This window comes from Camponotus vicinus, unplaced genomic scaffold (genome assembly GCF_025532165.1).
Source record: "Camponotus vicinus isolate PSW18456_S1 unplaced genomic scaffold, iyCamVici1.0 SCAF_2, whole genome shotgun sequence".
Classification (NCBI taxonomy): Eukaryota; Metazoa; Arthropoda; class Insecta; order Hymenoptera; family Formicidae; genus Camponotus; species Camponotus vicinus.
In genome coordinates, this window is record NW_028141956.1 from 22,502,971 (window position 1) to 22,528,570 (window position 25,600).

The window sequence follows — 25,600 nt, forward strand, 5'->3', positions numbered from 1 at the left end:
TTTCTTATAGTTAATATCAAAATGTTCTGAACGCCAACGTTTTGAGGTAATATGTTTTTTTATTAAAAATTGGGTAATGGGAAGAAATTACATAATTTCTTTAAAATATAAAAGTAAAATATGTGAACAAACAAAAGTGTAAAATATGTGAAATATATATATGTGATATATGTATATGTAGTTTAAAATTTTTACTTATGTATATACTTATGTATATTTTTTTATTTATGTATAATTACGGTATTTTTATTCAATTATATTATATAATATAAATTATTTAGTATTGTGTGTTGACTAATTTCTGTGCATGGTATAAATTATTTCATCATTGTAAATTTATACGATTATTGTCAAAATATCTTAACATTTTTATGTTTTATTACTTAAAGATATTTCAATGTTACAGTTGTGCAACGTTATGCTGATTGATATGTACTATTTTCTTAATTAGTATTTCTTTAATTAGAAACGTATTCTGTTTTCATTAAGCTGTGACAGATACGAAATATTTATAACGTCATTTACCAACGTTACTTACTGTTCCTGTTCTTTGTAATAAGTTAAAATCATAAAAAAAATTAACTCTCCAACTAATTATAATTAAGTAGCACGACAATAGTTAATCTATTTTTGTCTCTTTCGTATTTACGTAGTTTATATAGAATGTTTAGTAATTGCCATCGAGCAAGAAAAGTGAAGTTTATAAATTTAAAGCCAATTTTCTTTTACTATCAGATATTTTATGAAAAACTTAATTACAAACATTAATTCTTTATTGAAGTTAAATAATTTTTATTTCGAATTTAACTTTAAAAATGTAAATAAATAATAGGATTATAATCTTCAATTAATTTTAAATTAATTTATATGAGATTAATTGTTAAAAATATTTCTTAATTAAAGCAGGAAGATAGTAGAAAGATAGATCAAAAATGTAGAAAATATAACGAAAAAATTAATTAGGTTGTCATATAAAGTACAAATTTAAATTTCTCGGATTAATAAGAGCTAGACATGACTGGTAGTACATGAGTTTCAAGGAAAATTAATTTTTCTTTAAAACTGAATAGTTTATGCACAGGGCATAAATTTCTCATAATATCAATTTCTGCCAAAATATGAATATGAATAAAAAATAAATTTTAATTATATCTTTTTTATTCGTGTTGTTCAACATAATTTCACTTTATTATACGTATTATATTATGTGTTGTTTTGTTCTTTTTTTACTTGTTTGATTTCGATCAACAATAGAACTCCTGTTATCACATAAAAAGTATTTTATGATATACATATATTTATAGACTTTTCTTAATACTTTATTAATAGAAACATGTTTCTAAAATATTTGATAACAATTAATTAAACATTTAATTTTTTTAATATTTGATAACAATTAATTAAACGATTAATTAAACAATTAATCGATAAAAGTAAAAAAAATTGTAAAGTTTTACTTGATCTTGAAATACTAGAGAAATGTTTTTAAAAAATTTGTGATTTTTAAGTACACATCCACATATAATATATATATATATATATATATATATATATATATATATATATATATATATATATATATGTATATTTAATATATGGATGTGTATTTAAAAATCACAAATTTTTTAAAAACATTTCTCTAATATTTCAAGATCAAATAAAATTTTACAACTTTTTTTACTTTTACCGATAAAATAATGTAAATTTATCTCAAAAAGAAAATTTACTTTTTACATAATAAACGCAACAATAAAGTATTCTGAATAACATTAACTGTATGCTCACTTATTTATACATATGCACATTATCATTGTGCAAACCGAATTCTTATATAAAAAAATTCCAACATTTGCTTATCTGATTAATTTTTTAACAATTGATATTGCTATTATATTGCTATTATAATATTTTTGTTATAATTAAGTATTGATATAAGATTGCATTGTAAAATTATTGCTCTTGAAAAAAAGTATACAAAAATTTTCAAAAATAATATAATTTGCTTGGTGAAGTAACAAGTCTTAAAAGTAATTTTTTATTGATATACAGGATATCTCTATAAAGTACTTAACTCCTAGGTACTTTTGGAAATGGCTTTAGATATGGAAAAACATTTCAGACAAACAGGAAAACACATAATTGTTCTTAAAAAAAACATGTAGCTGCTTATTGCAAATTACATATTTTTTTTAAAAACAATTATATGTTTTCTTTACAATTGATTCCTTTCATTATTTTGTGTATAAAAGTATTGAGATAGCATTATCAAAAAATGAATATTTTGCGATACATTTTTATAATTTATGTAAAATTGAGAAATTATTTCAAGCTTCATAACTCGAAAAATATAAAAAGATACTTCATTATTATGTTTTGAAAAGCTGTCGAGATAAGTTGTAAGAAAATGCAATAAAAAAGGGGGATTTTAAGAAAACATCGATCACACTGATCTGGCATTGAAAAGGCCACTCAAGTTCGTCATCTGTCCCTCTTAATATTCTATAACTTTTGTTTGAAACGTTTTCCATCTAAAGCTATTTCCGAGAGCTGGATCAAACTTTAGAGACACCCTGTGCAACATATATTATAATTAAAAGCAAGTCATATTATGAAACTTGTACTTATAATTTTAATAGAAAGTGTTAAAATTATGTGTTCCTAGATCCATGTATATGTTTTTTTAAATATTTTTTCACTTACAAGTAGGCACGGAAGTGTCCCCCTCCGATTTTGATAAGCTTTTAATATGTTGTTTTCTAGACAAAATTAAGGGACACATATTTTTTTATACGTGCCCATACGCGTGTCTAGGGAGTAAAACACTCCTTTGAAAAAAATCGATTTTTTTCTTTTGAGATAAATATTTCAGAAACTATAAGAGATAAAAGAAATTTTCAAATTAAAAGTTAAAAGGCTTCAAGAGTACTTTACAACAATAACAAAAGAAATTTTTTATTTCTTATTTTTTTAATTTTTCAAAATTTTTCAAAATAAATATTCAAAATTTTTTTTGTTATTGTTGTAAAGTACTCTTGAAGCCATTTAATTTTTAATTTGAAAATTTTGTTCTATTTCTTATAGTTTCTGAAATATTCATCTCGAAAGGAAAAAATCGATTTTTTTCAAAGGGGTGTTTTACTTCCTAGACACGCGTATGGGCACGTATAAAAAAATACGTGTCCCTTATTTTTGTCTAGAAAACAACATATTAAAAGCTTATCAAAATCGGAGGGGGACACTTCCGTGCCTACTTGTTAGTGAATATTAGGTATATTAAAAATTCTAAATTTTTTATTCATAGCCTATATTCAATTTCCTTTTTTGTGATAATCATATACTGTTCTAGTTACGACAAATTTATAATTTTAAATTTATAATTTGTAATTTATAATTTAAATTGCTTATAGTCTTTTAATGCTTTGTTTTACAATTGTATATTTTTTCTAATTTTTAATTTTAAAATTAATATCTCACTAATATTTAATTTTATAAGTTAATTACCATTTACTTTTATTAGTCAGACTTTTGGCGCTTTATTATAATATATAAAAATATATATATTAAATATATATAAATTAAATATAATAAATTAAATATAATATCAAAAAAAAAATATATATGTGTGTGTGTGTGTGTGTGTGTGTGTGTGTGTGTGTGTGTGTGTGTGTGTAATATATATAATATATAATTACATATATATAGATATATATATAGATATATAGATATATATGTATAATTATATATATTATTATATTTTTTTACATATAGTGTTTATTATTTAATATTGATAAGCAAAAATAAGCTAAAATTAAAAATTGTAAAACAATTGTTGATCTCTCGCCTTCTATTTTGAGTTAATTGTTAATAACACTAAATCATTAAAAAATACTATACATGGTATATCTTTAGAACATGCTATAGCATTACTTGCATATAAACATTGCAGGTATTACGCTACTTGCAATTGCGAGAGAAAGTAGTGTGTATCAAATATATCTGAAACTTTAATATATTTATCAGCCTCACACATTAGTAAAGGCGAGCCGACTGTATTTATTGATTAGAAGAGAAGTTGTTCCCCCACTATTACCCAACCATGTAACTCGACTGATGGTATTATGTGAATGACGAAGCATAAGTAAAATAGATGTATACATATATATATATATATATATATAACAATTTATTAAACTATGTATAACGCGTGTCAAGTTGAATATCATTAAACTAAGTTTATTAGACTTCTTAACTAATTTGTGTTTAAATAAATTTTTTATAGTATATTTATTATATGTATGTAGTTAAAGTATTTTTATTATTTACAGTTTTATATGTATTGTTTCTATGCATATAATTATATACGTTAACATAATATCTTTTATATTTCTCTCTTGCTTTCTATACATTATTAATATAAAATTTCCTAAATCTAAGTAAATAGTATTCAAGCTAAGTAAATATAAATAAAACAGTGGCTATTAAATTAATTATCCGAATAAAAACAAGTATATAAACATTATATTCAGATGTAATCATAAATTTTTATTTATATATATTTGAAAAAAAATATATATATATATACAGGGTGAGTTTTAATGGTTGTGTCAATCTTTTTATCATGCGGGAGATTACCGATCGCAATTTTAATAAATTGATCGATACATAGATGTCAGTTAATCGGATCGACCGTATCGAAGGCCGAAATATAATGTGTACAATTAAAGCAAGTTAAAAGCTGAAATTATGTAGTATGGATTTATTATTATTGTTAAAGCTACGCACTTATTATTATTATTAAATATATATATTATTATATTTATTATTATTATTATTATTATTATTAAATATATATATTATTATATTCATTATTATTATTATTATTATTATTATTATTATTATTATTATTATTATTAAAGCTACGTATACATATTTAATATATTAAAGCAGTAAGAATACACATTTAAAAATTCAGTTCAAATTTAACACTTTAACGTTTTATGTAAAACTATTTCAAATTCCGCATTTATTTTTATGATAAAAATTTTTATTATTGTTATATGCTAAAAAGGTATGTAGTATTTCTGCCTTCTTGAAATAAAATCACGCAATTGTTCCACAAGAAATACATTCTTATGAAACAATTGCGTAATTTTATTTTAAGAAGGAAGAAAATTTTTTGCTGCATATTTTTAGCATATAAAACAATAAAAATTTATCATAAAAATAAATGCGGAATTTGAAATAAAGTTTTACATAAAACGTTAAAATGTTAAATTTGAATTGAATTTTTAAATATATATTTCTTTCGCTTTAATATATCGAATATGTATAATAATAAATCCCTAATTTGATCACAGTAAAATAATAATAATAATAATAATAATAATAAATATAATAACATATATTTAATAATAATAATAATAATAATAATAATAAATGCGTAGCTTTAATAATAATAATAAATCCACACTACATAATTTCAGCTTTTAACTTGCTTTAATTGTACACATTATATTTCGGCCTTCGATACGATCGATTCAATTAACTGACATCTATGTATCAATCAATTTATTAAAATTGCGATCGGTAATCTCCCGTATGATAAAAAGATTGACACAACCATTAAAACTCACTGTATATATATACAGGGTGTTCTAAAAAGGTATGTCAAAAATTTAAGGAGATATTCCTCACACCTGAAGGATGGAAAAATGTTATATGGACATAGGTGCGGAAATGCTTATTTCAGGAGTTATGTTGAAAATACTGTTAACTGTATTACTTACACAAGGAAAAATTTAGGATTAATTATTGTAGACGACAATCGTTTAATTAGGCTTATTTACATTTGGTTTTAATGTGACCTTGAGTATGTTACAATAAATGTTGAAAATGTTCACCATTTTCCTGAATACAAGCAGTGACACGTCGACGCATCGATTCACGGACACGTTCAAAAATGTCTGGCGTACAGCGGATTGTCTCGCAACCTGCAGTGATACTGTCACGAAGATCTTGAATATCACGCACTGGTGTAGCATGTACGATTGTCTTTAAATGTCCCCACAAATAAAAGTCTATCGGATTGAGATCCGGGGAACGTGGAGGCTACAAAGTAGATCCATCTCTTCTTATCCACCGATCACCGTAAGTTTGATTCAGAAAATCACGACTTATACGGCTGAAATGAGGAGGAGCTCTATCATGCATAAAGTACATGTTTTGTCTAATCATCAATTCATTTTCAACATTTATTGTAACATACTCAAAAGCGCCATATCTCCAAAGCGCCTCCACCCCAAAAAAAATATCGTTAGTATGTTATAGCACTCTTCATGCCGTACAACTTTTGTAAGTACAATTTTTTGATATCTCTAAAAATGTCGGAGATATTCCAAGTGGACAGAGTTATTGCCCCACCCTGTATATATATACAGGGTGGCCCACGTAAAGTGTTACTAATTTATATCTCGGAAACGAAGCAATTTAGAGAAAAATGTTTCAGACAAAAGTTGTATGGTTTTGAGGGGGACATAAGATGGTGTCATTAGTTTGACCATGAAGAGTCAGCTGAAGGTCATGTGAAGGTCACCTCCAACTTTTTAAATGGGATACCCTATCTGCTTTTGCACATTCTTGTAGCTCATCTCGAGAGCTTTCCAAAACACTATAATTAAGTTAGTTTTCATTAAGTACTTTCCGAGTTATGAGGCTTGAAATCATTTCTAAATTTTACATAAACCGTAAAATATCTTGTAAAATATTCATTTTTCGATTATCTTATCTCGACACTTTTATGCACAAAATAATGTGAAAAATCAATTAGTGTAAAGAAAAAACATAGTTATTTTTAAGAAAAAATATGGAATTGTTAATTGCAAATTACATATTTTTTCTTCAAAACAACTATGTGTTTTCTTTACACCAATTGATTCCTCTTATTATTTTGTGCATAAAAGTATTAAGGTAAGATAATCGAAAAATGAATATTTTACAAGATATTTTACGGTTTATGTAAAATTAAGAAATGACTTCAAGCCTCAACTCGAAAAGTACTTAATGAAAAAATATTTAATTATAGTGTTTTGGAAAGCTCTCAAGATAAGCTACAAGAATATGCAAAAGTATATAGGATGTCCCATTTAAAAAGTTGGAGGTGATCTTCACGTGACCTTCAGGTGACTCTTCAAGGTCAAACTAATGGCATCATTTTATGTCTCCCTTGAAACCATACAACTTTTGTCAAACATTTTTCTCTAAATTGCTTCGTTTCCGAGATATAAATTTGTAACACCTTACGTGGGCCACCCTGTATACAGGGTGTCATGAAAGTGATCATAATTTTAAAAAATTAAGGTAGATTGGTTCAAAGTTAGAAGAAAAGTCTTGTACAGTTATGCAATATTCGCAATAATTAATGAGAAAAAATTAAAGAAAATCGGCTAATCGAAACGGTGATTGGGAGGGGAGGAGCGATGAGTGTGTAGGCGCGCGGCTCTTCCCCTCTCCAATCACTGCTTCGCCGCGCGCCGCCATTATGTTACAATGAGACCTTCACCGCCACGCACTTCTAGGCACGCGCATTGGCCGATTTTCTTTAATTTATTTCTCGTTAATTATTGCGAATATTGCATAACTGTACAAGACTTTTCTTCTAATTTTGAGCCAATCAACCTTAATTTTTTAAAGTCATGCTCACTTTCATGACACCCTGTATATATATATACAGGGTGGCCCATTTTAATCCATCCAGTCGAATATCTCGAAAACCAAGCCCGGGAGAGAAAAATATTTCAGACAAAAGTTGTTTGGTTTCGAGGGGGCCATAAGATGGTACCATTGGTTTGACCTTGAAGAGTCATTTGAAGGTCACGTGAAGGTCACCTCAATTTTTTTAAATGGCACCCCCTACTTTTTATTACGTATTCTTATAGCTTATCTCGAGAGCTTTCCAAAACACTATAATAAAGTATTTCTTCATTGAGTACTTTTCGAGTTATGAGGCTTGAAATAATTTCTTAATTTTACATAAACCATAAAATATCTAGTAAAATATTCATTTTTCGATTATCTTACCTTAATCCTTTTATGTAGAAAATAATGAGAGGAATCAATTGGTGTAAAGAAAACACATAGTTGTTTTGAAGAAAAAATATGTAATTTGCAATTAACAATTCCATATTTTTTCTTAAAAACAACTGTATGTTTTCTTTACACCAATTGATTACTCTCATTATTTTGTACATAAAAGTATTAAGATAAGATAATCGAAAAATGAATATTTTACTAGATATTTTATGGTTTATGTAAAATTAAGAAATTATTTCAAGCCTCATAACTCGAAAAGTACTTAATGAAAGAACATTTGATTATAGTGTTTTGGAAAGCTCTTGAGGTCAGCTACAAGAATATGTAATAAAAAATAGGGAGTGCCATTTAAAAAAATTGAGGTGACCTTCACGTGACCTTCAAATGACTCTTCAAGGTCAAACCAATGATACCATCTTATGACCCCCTCGAAACCAAACAACTTTTGTCTGAAACATTTTTCTCTCCCGGGCTTGGTTTACGAGATATTCGACTGGATGGATTAAAATGGGCCACCCTATATATATATATATATATATATATATATATATATATATATATATATATATATATATATATATATAAGTAAAATGAGAAATATCGAAGTGCGAGGTCTTTTAATAGTAAGAGATCTCAATAGTAAAGAACAATCATCCGACAAGTGAAAGACTCAGGTTTGATTCTCGATTCAGACTTTGCCCCGATATTTTTCTCACTACGTTATTTTAATAGGATAAGGAAAGTTTATTAAAATTGAATCTTGAATTGAGATTAATTTAATTACTTACTATCATACTAGGAAAAATTTGTGTCCTGCGCTCAACTAATCAGTTTGAATGAAAACTTAATTGTCCTTGAAACTGACGCATCTGCCTGCGATCCGCGTTTGACTTTTATTAGTCTGAGAAATTTAAATTTGTATTTCATCTAATTTTTTACGCTCAATACAGTTCTTCTTTAAATTGTTTCCACATGTCACAATTTTGAGAAATAAGATTCACAAAACGAATTATTTTAATATATATGTTAATTTATGTGTTATATTATATCAATATATTATTTTATTATTATAGTTACAATATATAACATATTGAAAAAATTTTTTTGCAATCAATGTCAAGTATGTTATTAAGATTTTCGGTTTTCAGAAAAAATGTATTATATCAATTATGATTATGAAATATTCATAGTTAAATGTAGAGTTTATTGCGGAACAATTGTAATTTAAGTAAAGGATTTACCAAATAGTATTCAGTTATGTCTAATTTGAAACTTGAAGGTTTTTAAATTGCTATTCGATGTTAAAATTAGTAAATTTAAAATAGCAGAATCAGTATATCAAAATTAAAAATGATTAAGTTATGACCAAAATTTACATATATTTGCAAAAGTTTACATTTATACATGCTTTTGAATTTATACATTTTGACAGATCTGTATTTAACGATAAAAATTTTTTAGGTCCGAATAAAAATAAAAGAAAATTATTTGATATTCAATAATCTAATTTGCAACTTTTCCAAAGTGGACCATATTTAACAATGAATATTTTATTAATCATAATTAACATAACTAATTTTATTTGAAAGTTTTAATAGCTACTTTAATTTTGATTACAATAAAACTTTTCTACATCACATACCATAATTAAATATAAAATACATCAAAATAGTCTTTTTTCTCAACTTTCATTGCAAATTTCTCAAAATTATGATGTAATAGAGCAAAAAACTACAAGAAATAATTATTCTCTCTCTTGTGCGTTGAATTATATTAAAATTTTTTTGTAAGATTACACAATTAAAACATAAAATCATAGATATACTATATCTAGACTAAGTAATTGAGGAGTGATTTAAAAAAAGGGATAGAAAATTGAAAGTATATTTTTCTATTTATTTTGAATTAAATAACGCGTGTTAAATGACTGATTAAATAAAATTTTACAGTTAAGATGAAAAATTTCCAAGACAAGTATCAATTAGAAAAAAAGAGCCTATATATATATATATATATATATATATATATATATATATATATATATATATATATATATATATATATCTCCTTGTCTCATTTATTCTTCTTGCCATTCTTTTTTTTACTACATATACATTTTAATCTCTTCTAATAAAATAATTCCCTTATTCTTCTATTCGTAACCTTATATATTCATTCTTTTCCTTCTTTTCCTTTATATTAATTACTTTTTCTTTTTGTTCTAGCTTTTCTTGCTTAGTCTTTTCTAATTTTCTTAATCTTTTATTTCTTTCTCTTTTTTTTATAAAAAGTTTTTTATATTCCTTTCTTTTTTCTATATTTTTCCCTTTCGCCTTTTTTCCGTCATTTTTTTTAGCTTTCTCCTTGTTTTTTTCTTACCTCTTTTTTTTTTCTTATGCATTCTCATTCTACCCTTCTTTCTTTTTCCTACCTTTTCCTATCTTCCTTTTTCTCACTTCTTGTCATAACTTTCCTTCGTATTTTTTCCCATTTCCTCTTATGTCGTATTTCACTTACATCCATTTCTCTAATCTCTTTCTTAAATATCTCTTTTCCCCATTTCCCTACTTTTTCTGTCCTCTCCACTTTCCTTTCTCTTTATTTCTACTTTCTTTCCCTTAATCCATACTTCCAACGGATGGTGATCTAATTCTATGTTATCCCTTACTTTACTCCAACTTTATGTTATCCACTTTCTCTATTCTTTTATTTCTTTCTTTCTTACTACATAGTTTATTATTGTTTCCCCTTTTCCTCGTATAACTATACTCTCTCTTTCTCTCCTTCTTTTTGTCTTATTTTATATTTTCATAATATATTTTTTAATAATATTTATAATATTTTTCATTCCCATTGTTTCAGACATTCTGCCAGCCTTTTCCCTTCCGTATCTATTCTTTTATCTTCCAATTTTCTTTTTAACATTCTTCTTTTTCGTCTCTTTTATCTTCTTCTATTCTTTTTATTTTTCTTGTTTTAGCAATAAAAAGTCCTTTCTTCATACAGTAACTTTTACTTCTTCATTTATCTCTTTAATCTCTCTTATTTCTTCTCTATATCAATTAACAAACATCTTTTTTCTTCCATTCTTCCTTATCCAATTTTATCTCTTTAATAATTAATCCTTCCATTAATTTTTTCACCTTTCATTTCACCTTTTTCTTCTATCACTTCTCATTTTAGACCTTATTACCATTCCTTTTATAATTTTTCTATTTTTCTCTTAATAAGTTACACACCTTATATAATTTCATGATAATCTTGAAAAGTTACATTCTTTATATATAATTCCTTGATAATCTTTCTTTTATATTTTACTTAAATTATTCTCGTTCATCTATGTCTTTATTAATACTACTATTTTTTACTTTATTCCAGAATTTCTTATTTTCATCTAGACTGCTATGTTTCAACTGCTATGTTTCAAAAAACATTTCAGGCTACCTTTTCATCTCTCTTTTCTTTCTTTTTCTCTTGTTTTTCTTCTGTCTTTCCTTCTCATTTTGTGTTTCCTTTAATATATTACATATTATTATTCCTATTCTCTCTTTCTTTTTCCCTACCTTTTATATGTCTTATTGTTCTTCATTCTTTCCTTTCTCTTCTCCTGACTCCTCTTTTTATTTCTATTCCTTTCTGTCTTTTCCTTATCTTTTCTTAATCTCCTTTCGTCTCTCTTCTTATTTCTACATTTTTCTCTCTTCTATTTCTTCCTTTTTATCTTATCTCTCTCTTAGCCATTTTTCTTTATCATTACCTTTCCATATTGTACAGATATTTTCTTTCTTTTTTCTTTTTCATTTGTTATTTCTTTTAGTTTTCTTCTTCTTTTTACATTAAATCATTTTCAATTATTTCGTTTCTTTTCCCGAACTTTTTCTTCTTTTTTACTTTATATTATCAAAATGCTAATTAGAATCTTTTTTCCAATTTATTCCTTCTGTTTTCCCATTTCTCTTATATCTCTTAGATATTCATCTTGACGAAATCTTATCTCTCTTTTAATAATTTTTTATTCTTTTTTTAATATCCTCCCTTTGCGGTTTCATTCTCTTTACCATTATATTTTTCACTTCTCTTCTTCTTTTATTTCATACCTTTTCTCTATATTGTTTATTCTACCCTCCAATACTCTTCTCCATGATTCTCTGCTCTCCTTCTTTTCTCCCCTTTCTTCTTTTTTCTCTTTTACATTTTTTCTTTCATGTCTTTCCACATAGCTTTCAATAACATCGCTACATCTTTTATTCTTCTATTCTTTTCTTTAATTATCAGCAATCTTCTTACTCGTTTGGAAGCATTCTTTTCTTTCTTATTTTCTTTCTCCTCCTTTTCTCTTTTTATATTTTTACTTTTTATCTCTTTTTTCTTTCTCTTTAATAAACTCCTCAGTGTTCTTCAATTCTCATATCTCTCTCACATATCATTTCTCTTTATTTATTTCTTTTTCTTATTTTCTTTTTTTTTCATCTCTTTTTCGTTCCTTTCGTTTCTTTTTATTCTTGTTATTTTACAGATCTTATTCCACTTTTTTCGCTTTTCTACGTATATTGATCAATTCTATTTTTCTTTCGTTTTATCGTTTCTATCCTATCTATTTAATCTCATTTTTATTCCATTTTCTTTATCTTATTTTATCTTTTTTATTTTTCCATTTAGTTTTCCCTGTCTCTTATTCACTTCACTTTATTTCTCGTTTATAGTTTTTTTACATTCCTTGTTATTTCTTTTCTCTCTGCATCTCTTAATTCTCTGCATTTTCAACTGGCTTTTTTAATTATTATCAGAGATCTAATATTTGTATATTAGAAATATGAAATTTCCTTTTGTAGTGTCAGTCTCGTGCGCACAAATTACAGAATAATTTTATTTTCTAATCGCCATTTGCAATGCTCACGAAACAAGTTGGAATATGTACATCAATAAGCACATATACAAAATTATTTTGTCCCTTAAGATGCATTCACCGTATAACATATCATTATACATACATATATATATATATATATATATATATATATATATATATATATCATTTCGAGTTGTGACATAACAGTATATATATCATTTCAAACTGTGCATTATTTCAAACTCTGCATTATTTATTTGTCAAAAATTTGAACTGTCAAAATATGATAGAAGATGCCATCATTTCTCGGCAGTAAATCATTTTGCAAAATTAATATGTGTTTATTTGCAATTAACAATTACATATTTTTTCTTAAAAATAACTATGTATTTTCTTTACACCAATTGATTCCTCTCATTATTTTGTACATAAAAGTATTAAGGTAAGATAATCGAAAAATTAATATTTTACTAGATATTTTATGGTTTATGTAAAATTAAGAAATTATTTCAAGCCTCATAACTCGAAAAGTACTCAATGAAGAAATACTTTATTATAGTGTTTTGGAAAGCTCTTGAGATAAGCTACAAGAATAAGTAACAAAAAATAGGGGGTTCCATTTAAGAAATTGAAGGTGACCTTCACGTGACCTTCAAACGACTTTTCAAGGTCAAACCAATGACGCCATCTTATGGCCCCCTTCAAGCCATACAACTTTTGTCTGAAACATTTCTTTCTAAAGTGCATAGTTTATGAAATATTCAACCGGTCCGGGACTTTTTGAACATCCTGTATATATATATATATATATATATATATATATATATATATATATATAAAATAAAACAAGTTTAATATACTAATATTGAAAATTTAATGTACTAATATTGAAACATGCAATAATAAAAGAATTAAATTTTATAAGACGCATTATATTTATTCTCAAAAATGGACAGTTTTTTTTATATTGATCTTTTTATAAAAAATGATTAAAATGTAAACAATAAATGTATTATAAGAGTATTCCTTTATACAACAACTTTTTAAATGGATTTTTTCACGCCTTTTTATTATTAATTTTTTATTTATTTCTTATTTTGTTTCAAAATATATCAGTAACGTCTGAATTAATTGCATTTCTATTAGAATTACAATTAGTGATAGTTAAAAATGAATTATGTATCTATTAAAGCGACTTGTACATTAATAACAATATTATCCAAATATATAAGAAATGTAGTATACGATTTGGCTCATAATATCAAAAATAATTATTACTAATGTAAGATTTGAAAATATGAATTGAATTTTATAATTAATCTACGTAGTAAACAGAAAAAAAAATATATATATATATTTATCTCGCATAATAAATCTCGCATTTTACTATTTCTATTGCAACTATTGTTTTCTAGCAATTATTTGTTAGGAATTGTTAAGGAACAATTCTTTACACAGATACATTAGTGCCTTTGCATGGATAGATAATTGCTAGAGTGTTTCATGCTATCCTCTCTCTCTCTCTCTCTCTCTCTCTCTCTCTCTCTCTCTCTATATATATATATATATATATATATATATATATATATATATATATATATATATATATAGAGAGAGAGAGAGAGAGAGAGAGAGAGAGAGAGAGGATAGCATGAAACACTCTAGCAATTATCTATCCATGCAAAAGCACTAATGTATCTGTGTAAAGAATTGTTCCTTAACAATTCCTAACAAATAATTGCTAGAAAACAATAGTTGCAATAGAAATAGTAAAATGCGAGATTCAAATGGTTACATCAAAAATCGAACCTGAATCTTTCACTTTCCGAACGACTTCTTTTATCATTGAGCTATTTTTAGACACTTTACATCTTATGTCTCTTTTAACACAGTAATATAAGATTCCAGAGCGATATTGGAATTATGATCAATGGATGTAGTGCCGGTCGCCACGAAAAAACATGCATCTACGATGATTCCAAAGAGATGATGGTTCTATTCTCTTAGCAGTTAATAGCTTGAATGCTGGGCAAGCAATCGCAAGAAATTCTCAATGGAAGTGACAAAATGATATACTGTCTTGATAGATTCCAAACAACCATAGTCTACAGAAAATTTCTTTAATACATAATAAATCATACATAATAAAATCCTCTACCGTTTCTTGCGTTAAGATGAACATCAACATAATACTCCTCGAAATAGGCAGATAACATGTATGACTTCCAAATAAGAGACAGAGATATATGTAATGGAGAGTAGTGAATACAAACATACTCGTAACATTTGTCTATTTGTAGCAATAGCATTGATATCTATGTAAATCATTTCAATTCAACAAATAATTGCTAGAAAATGACATTTGCAAATCGAATAAAAAGTTATAAAGATAGGATAGCTAAAAATTGAATAACGAGTTAACGAGATATTTTATATTTTTAATTGACATAATTTTACAAACTACAAAATGTATCGTAAAATATTTATTTTTCGATTATCTTACCTCAATACGTTTATGCACACAATAATTAGATATTAATCAGTGTAAAGAAAACATAATTATTCTTAAAAAAATATGTAGCTTCTCGTTGCAATTGATATTTTTTCTTAAGAATAATTGTGTATTTTTCTTTACACCAATTGATTTCTTTTATTATTTTGTGACTAAAAGATAATTAAGACAAAAAAATAAAAAAATGAATATTTTACAAGATTTACAAGATTTTATAATGTATGCAAAATTATGTCAACTTAAAATATAAAATATTTCATAAATTATTCAATTTTTGGCTATCCTATCTTTTTAACTTTTTACGTGAAATATAATATCTTTAAACTAATATCTCTTTTAAACTAATATCTTTTAAATTAATATTTCTATCTTTTTTCCCTTCCAAACCCTATAACTTTTATTTGAAACTCTTTTTTTTACCGGTCGCAGTTTTTAAAAAATTTAGTATTAACTGGGATATTTACAATGGGACACCCTGTATATGTATAATATCACATTTCTCTATTAATAATAGATATAAATAAGAATAATTAAATATATAAAGAATTTAGTATAATAGTAAAGAGAACATAAATAGAATACAAAGATGAAGAAATATACACAAGTTATAAAATATAATAAAATATCAAAAAAATGTGATAAAATTAGGAAAATGTTTAATTTTATAAAATTTAAAATGTGTGTACGTATAAAAGAATTATATTAAATTGTATTTTATTGTATTTTATTAAATCATCTGATTCGCTTCAATTTAAAAGTAATTTGTATGGAGTTAATTTTATGGTAAATTTTATGGAGTTTGTATAAAACTAAGTTATATAGAGATTATTATTTATAATATTTATTTATTAATTAAGTTTTTAAAACAAAAATTATAATAATTTTTGCATTTTACTTTTTACAGGTAGAAAAAACTTAGTCGAAATATTTCTATTTAAATACCTGTACTTAAAATTATTTATATTTATATTTATATTAATCACCAAAAGTATCCCATTTTAGATATGAAGTCATACATAGATTAGCGCGACGTAGTATGATCTAATATCATGTCACAGTGACACGAAATACAAAATGGAATTTGTCGAAATGGTAAGGAATTTCGAGGAGAAGGTAGATGTAAATTTTGAACATTACTATTGCTACTCTGCTTGCCGCTAGTAATTATCGGTTCTTAATACTCTGGAGAAAATTGCAGTCTTAAAATTTCTGTTACGGAAGTAAAACTTGTGAAATAGAATTTCTTATTAGTGCGTCATCATGTTCTCTCTTCTGCTAAACTTTATTCTTTATTTTAAACTTTAAACTTGATTCAACACCTCCAACTTCGTTTTGTCTTTATTCTTTATGTAATGTTCTTCATTGTTTTATTAATTCTTTTCATCTTAATAAATTACAAGTTTTTCAATGTAATTAGAATAATGTAATTAAAAAATTTTATAAATAATTAATTTGGAACAAATTAAATATGAATAAATGAAGTACTTCTATTGTAGAAATATATGGTAAAAAATTGTGTATTATTACTATAATATCGTATGATAATATGATAGTAACACATACATATATTACACACAAGTGTTTTAGTAAGCAAAATGCTTTAGTAAGTAAAATATACATTCATACATTGTATTTTATTAAATGTAACAGATTTAATACAAAACAATAACAAAATATAATATTGTGCATAATTCATTATTTTGAATTTTGACAGTTTTTGATATCATTACTTTCATAAGAATTAAACAACAATTGTATATAAGAGAGAAGATTATAAAATATAAAATATTATATAAAATAATATATAAATAATATATTATACGAAAATTATAGGTAAAGTATTCTTTAAAGTTGATATATTTTTTAAATGTTATTCTTATATTGTGTATCTTTCAACTCTTTGTTCATATAGTATAATATTACTACATGTGATATAGGACTTAATGTTTTTTTTTGGATTTAATGTTTTTATTTAATATATATTTAATTTAAAAATTAAATAAAATTTTATTAATTTTTAATTTATTACTTTTGTAAAGCATTATAATAAAATCGTCCAAAAGAATGTTATTATAAAAAATTGTTACATTAATGTATACATTTAATTCAAAAAATGATTATACAAAGAAGTATTGTTTAAAACTTATATTTTATTATTTAAATTTATATTTATCTTCTATATAAAAGAACGATATCTCACAAATGTTAATTAAGAATATATATATATATATATATATATATATATATATATATATATATATGTATAAAATATATATATTATATATATATATATATATATATATATATATATATATATATACACAGGGTGATTCTGAACAAACGTTTGTCTTTAAATTATCAAATTCTTGAATGAATTCTAAGATGATTTTTCCTCTTACAAAATTTTGCCCGGAGCTTAGTTTTTAAACTATAAAGGAAAATAGTTAATTACTTACGGAACCAGTACAAGAGGTAGGCAGGGACGGCGCGATATTTACGTCGGGCGCTCGCCGCGATCAGCTGATTGCTATACGCGATGACTGTAACAATCTGTGTGTGTGTGTGTGTGTGTGTGCGCGCGCGCGCGCGCGTACACATTCTCATATATATATATATATATATATATATATATATATATATATATATGTATGTATATGTATATTTAATGCATAATGCCATTTTGTATTGCATTAAAATATTTGCATATGCATTTTTAACATGATATACATATATTCACCATGTCTGCTATTTAGAAATTAAATAAAAGTTTATTTTTTCGTTGTAGAAAAAGTTATCTATATTTAAAATATAAGTTATAAAAACGAATTAAATATTATTTTTAAATAAAATTTTATTATATTTAAAATTTAATTGATAATTATTATTTATAAACCTAATTATGAGAGAGAGAGAGAGAAAGAGAGAGAATGAGAGAAATATTGCTGTACACATTACTGTACATATTCAATGTTTTTTCCGGTTCATATAATGAAAAAATTATCATTGCTTGATAATGACATAAGGGACTTTTTCACCAACAAATCTCGCTACGATAAATAGGTACAGATAATAATATTAGCCAAATTGTTAACTTCACCTTTATCCTACGCTTGTTGTAATCTTGTTTCTTTTTTTATTTGTCGAAGACTTTTTCTTTCCTACCGTTCGTTTCCTCCTGCACGTTCGGCACGATTTAAAGGATAACGTGATTTCAAGCGATTTCTAACTATATTTAAGCCTAGACTAATGTTCGCTAGTAAAGTAAAACGCAGGATGTGAATAATGCTTTTAAGTTAAAGCCAATCCTTTTTAGAAGAACGTGTAACTTCATTTTGGGATTTTCTTGGAAGGGCTTTAAATCAACTTCGACCACTTCAATTGGAATTATTTTTGAAAAAGGCAAGATGTATAAAAGAGAATAGGAAGAAGAAAATTTGACAAACTTTTTATGAAAAATTATACGATGTTTCTAATTCTTTTATATTTGTTCAATAATAAACTTCAAGATCTGCGATTTAATACGCATAATTTTATAATATATATTTCATTTAATACATTATTAATATGTTAGGTAAAAACCACCACTACAATATAACTAATGATATGATTATGTTTTATCAGTACAATATCATGATTTTAAAATCGATTATGTAATTCAGTATCGTTAAAAGTCTTCTCTTCCTAATTAAAAAATTATTAATTTATATTAAATTATCAAAGTGTATGATCATTTCTTTTTCATAACGATGCTCATAAGACATTGACAGATTTATATCAACATACATTTTATTCATTTTATTCTAGATTTTTGCTTAGAAATGCCATTTTGCTTAGAAGTCTTATTATTGCTATACATTTATATTTCTTATCCTTGACATATTATTTAAAATAATTGATTGTTGTATCAGATAATTGTAACGTACTTATAGATATACAGGGTGTTCGGAAATTCAATCGGCAAATTTTCAGAAATTGTCGGGGGCACCATAAGAATCATTTTTTGCAAATGAACCTGGGGTCGGAAACATGTCATTACATCGCTAGGGCATACGGAGTGTTCGAAAGAGTCGGGACCTCGAAATATCACAAAAAATAGAAGTTTTACAAAAAATTGTTTCAAACAAAAGTAGGGTGTAAAAGGTGTAAAAAAGGTCTATTTACTGGCGCCATGTGTTTGACCGTGGAAGGTCACGACAAGGCCACCTTGAATTTTTGAAATGGAATCCTCCACTTTTTATTGCATATTCTTGTAGCCCTTCTCGAGACCTTTTCAAAGCACTAATTTTACCAACTTTAAGTAAGCCGTTTCGAAGTTATTGAAGTTATAAAGTTTTTCCTGATAAGTCGACGACTGTAGCTATCGTATTATTATCCGCGAATGAAGGTAGAAGTGATAAATGATGGTGGATCTACTTTTATAACTGACCGATGCGTATGATATTTTGGGCCATTTTTTATTACAGACATTCGAGCAAATAAAAACCTTCATTTTTTTGTAGACTTGAGTTTGCACTCCAAACAGTACTGTTGTGCACTGTTGTTAAAGCACGTATCCGATTGAAATCATCATCTAGAAAATAAAGTATTTTATTTTTTTTTAGTTTTTTTTTCTGAAGCTCGATAACTTTGAAACGGCTTACTTAAAGTTGGTAAAATTAGTGCTTTGAAAAGGTCTCGAGAAGGGCTACAAGAATATGCAATAAAAAGTGGAGGGTTCCATTTCAAAAATTCAAGGTGGCCTTGTCGTGACCTTGGCGACGCCATCCAAGGTCAAACACATGGCGCCAGTAAATAGACCCTTTTACACCCTACAACTTTTGTTTGAAACAATTTTTTGTAAAACTTCTATTTTTTGTGGTATTTCGAAGTCCCGACTCTTTCGAACACTCCGTATGCTGTAGCGATGTAATGACACGTTTCCGACCCCAGGTTCATTTGCAAAAAATGATTCTTATGGTGCCCCCGACAATTTCTGAAAATTTGCCGATTGCATTTCCGAACACCCTGTATATATGTATAATACATATGTGTATATGGCTACATAAGGACATTAAAATTATTTAATAGAACAAAAGAGTTCATTACTTTATTTATATTGGAATTATTGCTTTTCTTTAAGTATTGATAATTAATATTTAGTCAAACTCCTCTATTTTCTATTTTTCTAGAAATTAATTCATAACTGCAAATATGATGTATTAGACAAATGCAGCGGAAAGAAAAAAAACAGTAAATAATAGAAATAATAGAAATAATAGAAAATCAGAAAATCAAAAACTTTGATTATAATCAGTTATGAAGCATTTAAAAATAACAATTTCAGACTTAAAAGTAAATGTTATTATTATTATTCTCCCCTCTTTCTTCCCCTCTCCCTGCTCTCTCCCTATCCTTCCTTCTCTCTCTCTCTTTCTCCCTCTCCTTTCATCTCCTTTCTTTCCCCCTCACTCTTTCTCTCCCTCCTTCTTCTCTCTTTCTCTCTCCCTTCCTCCCTTTCCTCCTCTCTCTTCTTTTTTTATTTTATTTAGTATGATAATACCTCTGCAATACGCTTATAATTGCGTTACAATTTACAAGATTGCAAAATTGTTGAAATATTTGAAAAATTTTATGTGTATGCACATGTCATACTAATGATATGTACATATAAGAATTTTTTAGCAAATTTTTACTTAAATTTTTGCAATAAACAAATACAGCTTGATCAACAAGCATTTCGACTGTCTAGTCGATTTTTGGCGTTTGTGAATCAATCCTATGTAGCTCGTGCAAAACTCTCTCGATAGACACCCACGGGGTGTGTGTAATTCGAAGTTCAGACGCAGAATATCCACACGGATTTCGAATCCGATTCTGTGGTTAGCTTATTCGGGCTTTGGGCATGCAATTGGAGATAGATCGGACGTGCCGGCCTGCTGACAAGGAAAACGGATAATAGAGAAAGCTCTTCCTCGGGTACAGTAACATACTACGCGGCACCTCTTCAGAGAGGAAATCCGGTATTGACGTAATTAGACTACATCGGCAGGGTACTAGACGTTTCACGTGCCGTGACACTATCCGTTCAAGGTATATGACCAGTAGGATTCCGTACTGCTGACTCATATCTCTACCATAGTTAGATCGTCCGTAATTTCATCCTTTGGAAATTAAGTTGACGATCAATACGGAATATGTAATGCGAAAGCCAAATTTAGCCACATGCATAAATTCTCAACATTTATTTAATGTCAAGTGTCCTAGATATAAAAGCGGATATTGTAATCTGATTAATATCTTTTCAAAAATTCCTAAAAATTAAAAAAGAGAGATGATTAATTTTTTAATATTATAAATATCTGTTTACACTTTAGTTTTGATTAATTCTTTTTTTCTTATATTAGAATTAATCAGAACTAAAATGTGAATATAAATATTTATGATAATAAAAAATAATCATCTTTCCTATATATATATATATATATATATATATATATATATAGGAAATATATGTATATATATATATATATATATACAGGGTGGCCCATTTTAATCCATCCAGTCGAATATCTCGAAAACCAAGCCCGGGAGAGAAAAATGTTTCAGACAAAAGTTTGGTTTCGAAGGGGCCATAAGATGGTACCATTGGTTTGACCTTGAAGAGTTATTTGAAGGTCACATGAAGGTCACCTTCAATTTCTTAAATGGAACCTACTATTTGTCATTGCATATTCTTGTAGCTTATCTCGAGAGCTTTCCAAAACACTATATAATTAAGTACCTTTTCGTTAAGTACTCTTTGAGTTATGAGGCTTGAAATAATTTCTTAATTTTACATAAACTGTAAAATATCTTGTAAAATATTTATTTTTCGATTATCCTACCTTAATACTTTTACGTACAAAATAATGAGAGGAATCAATTGGTGTAAAGAAAACACATAGTTGTTTTGAAGAAAAAATATGTAATTTGCAATTAACAATTCCATATTTTTTCTTCAAAACAACTATGTGTTTTCTTTACACCAATTGATTCCTCTCATTATTTTGTACATAAAAGTATTAAGGTAAGATAATCGAAAAATGAATATTTTACAAGATATTTTACGGTTTATGTAAAATTAAGAAATTATTTCAAGCCTCAAAAAGTACTTAACGAAAAGATACTTAATTATAGTGTTTTGGAAAGCTCTCGAGATAAGCTACAAGAATATGCAATGACAAATAGTAGGTTCCATTTAAGAAATTAAAGGTGACTTTCATGTGACCTTCAAATAACTCTTCAAGGTTAAACCAATGGTACCGTCTTATGGCCCCCTCGAAGCCATACAACTTTTGTCTGAAATATTTTTGTTTGCTGGGCTTAGTTTTTGAGATATTTTACTGTCCAAGTTAAAATGGGACACCCTGTATATATATATATATATATATATATATATATATATATATATGTATAAATTAAATACGTCAAAAAATACATTATATATATTCTAACTCATACAAATAATATAACCTTTAATTTCCAAAATTAATATTCTTAATATTAAACTATTTTTTGTTTTAATAAATAATTTATGATAAAATATTCTATTATTTATATTAATTATTTTATACATATTTCATTAATCCTTATAATTTTATTTTTATTATCAAATATTTCCAACCACCCTATTACAATTATAATTATATTATTAATTTACAGGTCTATAATTTGCATAAATATGTCATTATGAAAATTAAATTATATTTTATCAATTTTTTTATTTTTAATAATAATTAGTGGACTATTAATTATTTTTCTTTACTTTTCTAGATTAATCTCAAACGAACAATTTAAATTTAAGATTAATTATTATTTAATAATTTCATTTTTAATTAACATAATTTTTTCTTATTATTTAATAAAATTTAACCCTCTAAATCTATTTATTTATAAATATAAATTTCATGAAAGCTCATCTATCTCACATATTAATAAAATAAATTTTAATAATATTTTAAACCTTTATGAATACCCAATAAATAACCTAACAATTTTATCAATATTTTATTTACTTTTTTCTCTTTTTTGTATCATTAAAATTTGTTCACTAAAATATATATCACTCCGAAAAATTAATTAATTTTATGAATAAAAACCTATCATTTTTTAATAAATCTCTAATCAAACTTCCCTCTCCAATCAATATCTCATATTGATGAAATTTCAGATCATTATTAGGAATATTCTTAGGTATTCAAATTATTAGAGGATTTCTCCTATCGATACATTACTGTCCTAACACAAACTATGCATTTAATAGAATTATTTATATTATTCAAAATATTAATCTAGGATGATTAATCCATAATATTCATATTAATGGTGCCTCAATATTTTTTATCTGTATATATATTCACATTAGACGGGGAATATATTATTATTCATTCAAACTAATTAATACATGAATAGTTGGAATCTCCATTTATATTTTATCTATAGCTACTGCCTTTCTTGGATATGTGTTACCTTGGGGTCAAATATCATTTTGAGGAGCAACGGTCATCACTAATCTAGTATCTACAATTCCTTATATTGGAAACATTATTGTTCAATGAATTTGGGGGGGATTCTCCATTAATAATGCAACTTTAAATCGTTTTTACTCCTTATATTTCATTCTCCCTTTTCTAATCCTATTTTTAGTTATCATTCATCTATACTTCCTACATCAAACAGGATCTTCTAATCCATTGGGCCTAGATAGTAATTTATTTAAAATTTACTTTCACCCCTATTTTACTATAAAAGATAATTTCGGTTTCATAATTATAATTTTATTATTTATAGTTATTAATTTAGAATATCCATATATATTCAGTGACCCAGATAATTTTAATACCGCCAACCCTATGATTACACCTGTCCATATTCAACCTGAGTGATATTTTTTATTTGCCTATGCCATTCTACGATCTATCCCCAATAAATTAGGGGGGGTAATTGCTCTCATATCATCAATTATTATTTTATACTTCATCCCTCTTATTAACTCTAAACTGAACTCATTAACCCCTATACTCACACCCTATACTCATAATATATTACACATATATACATATATACATAGATGTTTCAAAAAATTTGCGAATTAAAATACTATAACAGAAAGGAGTTTTCGAAATATTTAATTATAAAAGTAATTAATACTTATATAGTAATTTTTACCAGAATGATTTAGATGATTGTCTTATGGAAAATTGCGCATGCGATAGTAGTGACCGTGCAAAGAATTTTCAAGTTCTACTGATGCTAAACTTAAGATTGTGCGCGTGTTCTCCGCACATTATCGTGCACGATGTTATAATATCACGAATTAACGTATTTTTTAAAAAAAGCCTGCCGAATCGATACTCGAATTATTATTGCTTCTTGTATAAGACAATTTATGGTACCGATTATTTCTTTCGCTATGCTTACTTCATTAACAGCTGTTATTCGTCAAATTTTAATAGTTTAAAGAGAGTTAGTATAACAGTATGAATGTTTTATGATATTTCATTTAATGCGAATTTAATATACTGCTTTTGAAGAACAAAGAAAATTTACATAATTTAGATAATACAATGGGTAAATTCTTTAAATCAAATTGAATAGTTATCATTGCAAAGATTTTAATTCTTTTATTTTTTTAAGTAATTTCTTGCATGTGCTGAAATTTTCAATGAAAAAGCTTTATCATTAAATGCATTTATTTCGATTTTTTACACGAATTATATTTCCCCTCCCCCCCCGTATTATCATTATCTACACATCATACAATTTCCTTTCTATATTGGCAATTAATTCCATAAATTTTCTTTAATTAGCATTAATCTTATTCTCTATACAAAAACATAAATTCTAAAATAACAAATTTATTTTACTATTAAGTTTAGTATTAATTTAATATTAAAAAGTGTTATATATTATATATTCAGAATTAAATTGAAATGCCAACTCATTCTAATGAAATTGTAAACATTCTTCTCATTCTTGGAAAATGTCGTATCGGCACTATAAAATGGCTTCTCATTTATACTATATTCAAGAAAGATTTTCTGTATGTACTTCATAATCTGTATATACTTCATAAACCATAAGAGCCCTTTATAATACGCCGTCATTACAGTTTAACGATCAATATGTTCTTT

At 26.0% G+C, this 25,600-nt stretch overlaps 1 protein-coding gene and 1 pseudogene across 4 annotated transcripts in view; both read left to right on the forward strand.

Annotated features, from left to right (window-relative positions):
- LOC145966558 (uncharacterized) overlaps positions 1-25,600 on the forward strand; it is a 203,268-nt gene that overhangs the window by 120,400 nt on the left and 57,268 nt on the right. The gene's annotated exons all lie outside the window — the stretch shown is intronic.
- LOC145966299 (cytochrome b pseudogene) lies at positions 23,555-24,562 on the forward strand (annotated as a pseudogene).